The following is a 3,781-nucleotide window of genomic DNA, read 5'->3' as shown; positions in this document are numbered from 1 at the left end:
TTAAACACAGGTTAATTGTAAAACCAAGGTTTTAAAATGGTGAACACAATTTTCGGGGGTTATAAAAAACAACCAACACCTTAATGGCCGACATAAAACTAAAAAGGAAAGGGAGGAGGTGCTGATGGCAGCAGCAGATAGAAAAGGACAGTGTTTGTAGTGTTCTAATAGTCCTGTAAAAATGGAATAGGGCAGACCCATTTGCAGACGTGGTAAGAAAAAAATAAGTTGCACTCAAAACTCCCATGGACATAGAAACATAAGAATTTAATAGGCGTTGTGTAACCTGAAAGATGACACCTCGCTAGGAACGTGCAGGGGCGTCCAGCACAGCTGCATGGTCAAACCAGTCACCCGAAGAGACGGTCGACGGAATTTGTTCTGGAGGATTTACAACATGCCCTAGAGCAGTATTTCCTACTCGAGGAATCCCTCTAGGTCCCCAGCACAGCCTTTGGGGAAGATTGGCCACAGAGGACCACACTGGCAGGACCGAGACACAGTGGTGACCAAACCGATGGCCAATGTGTGCCAGAAGTGAGCACTCGAGACCTTCGTACTCGGTGGGGCAACGCACTGCCGGTTACGACTCAACTCCAGCACAGAGTTTGTGCCAGAGGTTCATTACTAGAAAAGGCCAGAGGGACGTGGCCACGTTGCAATCAAAAAGAAGTGGGGTTTGGGGTTGCAGTTTGGGCCACTCCAGTCCTGCAAAAGGTCACCATCAACGGACCTAAGACATTCCGAGAGAGAACATAAGAATCAACATCTGCAAAACTAATAAATCCACAACAACGCAAAAGCCACAAATGTGGGAGGGGCCAACTATAGATCTTTTCGCGCATTAGCCAAGACGCAACCGCTTCACTCCCAACTCCACGCCTCTGTGGTGGTTCAATATGTGGTCCACTATGGTTACTGGCGGGTCGGGAAGGGTCCAAGGACACAACTGCCAGCATTTCCCTAAAACAGTTTAGTTTCACACACCACGAATTTTAAGAAGAGACGTTAGCCATCGCATTGGAAAAAAAAAAAAATTGGAATTCCCAAATATTAAGTGATAACGAGACTCCGCAGAAGAACTGTAGTAAGCGCAACGCATTCTTAAGCCTAACACTAGTAAAGAGCCACCAGTACCCCATCACGGACAACCCTGGACAGCTTGGTAATACTGGATGGGCGAGAACCAACCAACAAATACCAGGTGTATTTGAGAGGAACGAACTGTGCAAACTACTCTGAAATCATTCCCTTGGCCTAAGCCAAAACACTAGAAATTAATGGGGGCTGACATAAGTTGCCAAAGGCGAGCTTGCGCATGCACACCACGCACACACATACAGATCAGACATCAAAAAGGAAAAAGCCATCTAGGAGCAAGGTACAGTGTTATAATTAAGAACATGAACCAAATCACCAAAGGCCCAAGTAGTATGCAGCCATTAAAAATCATGGATGGCCACAGGCAAGCCCACGAGTTCGGATCCTCATTACAACAACTGTAAGTGAGGGGTAATTACAGAGGACTACTAGGATAAGCCAGGAGGGCAATATATTCAGCATACAAGAGCAACAACTGCTCCAGGCATTATCCAACATCCTGTTCCAGAAAATGGTCTTCCCCATATGATCTAGGGGAAGTTTTCTCCTATCTCTGAATACAGTTTTAAAACCAACCCAGCAGTGATTTGGTTTTACAACATTGCAAGGACCATTCCTGTGGAAAAATAAGCCCATCAGTTATCTTCTGATTTGGGGTGGCCTAATCTGCTTGCGTCGAATTAAAAAGCGAATAGAGATCAAATTGTACAGCTATTTGGCATCAGCAAAAGGTCCCCCCGATAAGAAGCAAACACCCAAACCTACAATAAGCACATAATCGCTACTAGAAAGCAGGCACATCCAACTGGGGCAGAACAGAATCAGTTTTGCACCCCTTTCTCTGGGCAGCCGAATTAAATTAATATAAGTCAAAATAGATGCCTCCTAAACCATTATCACACAGAAAGATTCCTTTCACAAACAGAGAAATGAAACAACTTTATTATGACATGTCAAACCACCTGCAATACACACAGATTCATTTGTCCCCTAAGTTAGATTTTGACCAAAGTTCCCATCAGATACACTTAAACGCCACAATTACAATGCCATTCCTCTCGGTTGACAGACTGTGGCGACTACCAACAGAAGGTTCCAGTTTCTCTCTGAGCACAGCTCGGTAACAGCCCTCCCCCCTGACGGAAATAATAGTTTCCATGGTCTTAGGCATTAAACCAACTTCATGAAAAGGAAGGAGTATACTGAGCAATACAGAGCAATCAAAATAAAACAGGGGCTGGAGAGCCCCCTTTGGACCCCGAAGTCATGAAAGTATTGCTCCCTGTTTGATTTCACAACATTGTTCGGCGGGCCAGTGGGGTTCCAATGTCGCATATGTCAGTACGAAACTGCTATATAACAACTTGAATTATATCACAGCCTCGGAATACTCTCCCTGCAGTACACTGTGAAAGAACAGACCTATACACTCAGAGTTTGTGCTATGATCAGCGAGCAATCCTTTCGACAGAACCCAATGCTGACGTCCTACACAGGGTACGTTTTGTCCCTTTGGATCAAATGATGCTAACAAGGTCCATCATAGCGCCCACCTGCAGCCACCAACTGCCCACACACGAAGCAGATTCTTTTAAGCGACCAATCCTTGGTGGGTGGCAAGCAAGACTGCCTACAGAGATCACACCACAATAAAATAGTCTAGACGCGCACAACGAGCCAAACTCAGGTCCAAGGAAATCTGAGAGGAACTCAGCCAAGGGATCCTATTAGTAAACAAAACACTAGAAATCTCACCCCCAAGAATCTCCCCCGAACTCAGACGAGACGCTAATTAAAAAAAAAACACCACCCGCAACCCACCATCTATGATGCCAAACAGAGTAAGGTAGTCAAATAGCAATTTCCATGTCCTCTAGCCCCTTCCATGGCCAGCCTGGGCCTGTCAGCCAGTTAGGATCATGGAGCAGACTTCTCAATCAGACACAGACACCCCCTGCAAAAACAAAATATTTAGGGTGGAAGGTACATGGATAGTAAGGCAGTTCCTAGTCCTTGCTCCATCTACCTCAATCCAACTCACAACTACGATTCCGTATATGGAGCCGTGCACATGTCCTTGAGATCTTCTGTGGAGGCCCCGTCTTTTTGTCCCACCATCTTCACAGGGCACAGCGGGCCGGGAAACATGGACAGAAAGCTCCTTTCATGGCAGCTCCAGGCGCTCTGCCAAACTCCCTTCCTAGAAAGGCTAGATTAGCCTTACGATACTTTGAATTTCAGCAGGCACTTTGAGAGCTGACTGTCAGAGAGAAGAGAACGGGCCTTCATATGGTTTGTTGCTGAATAAACCCACCAACCAGCATATACCGCAACGATAAGTCGACCTCCATGTCATACGTTGGTGAGCAGGGTTTAGGGCCAAAATTATGGATTTTGGTTGGGATCCGGGATAAGTCGGGGGTGGGGTGAGCGTGAGAACTTGAAACAAGGGGCATGATAAAAACAGGATCGTAAAGGATGATGAAAAAGGAAAATACATGCCAAAAGAACGAGAACAATTCTGGCAGGCATAGCTGTTGTGCCTGCTACATCATAAACACTCGGATAGATGAGAGAGTAGAGGGGATAAACCATGCGTCTTTTTGGGCTCTCCTGAGGAGGCACTAAGCTCTCGGCCTTTTACCACTACTATTTAGAGAAAGGGGGGGCCTCCTCTCTC

This window comes from Sceloporus undulatus, chromosome 4 (assembly GCF_019175285.1).
Source record: "Sceloporus undulatus isolate JIND9_A2432 ecotype Alabama chromosome 4, SceUnd_v1.1, whole genome shotgun sequence".
Classification (NCBI taxonomy): domain Eukaryota; kingdom Metazoa; phylum Chordata; class Lepidosauria; order Squamata; family Phrynosomatidae; genus Sceloporus; species Sceloporus undulatus.
This window is presented reverse-complemented; position numbering follows the sequence as displayed.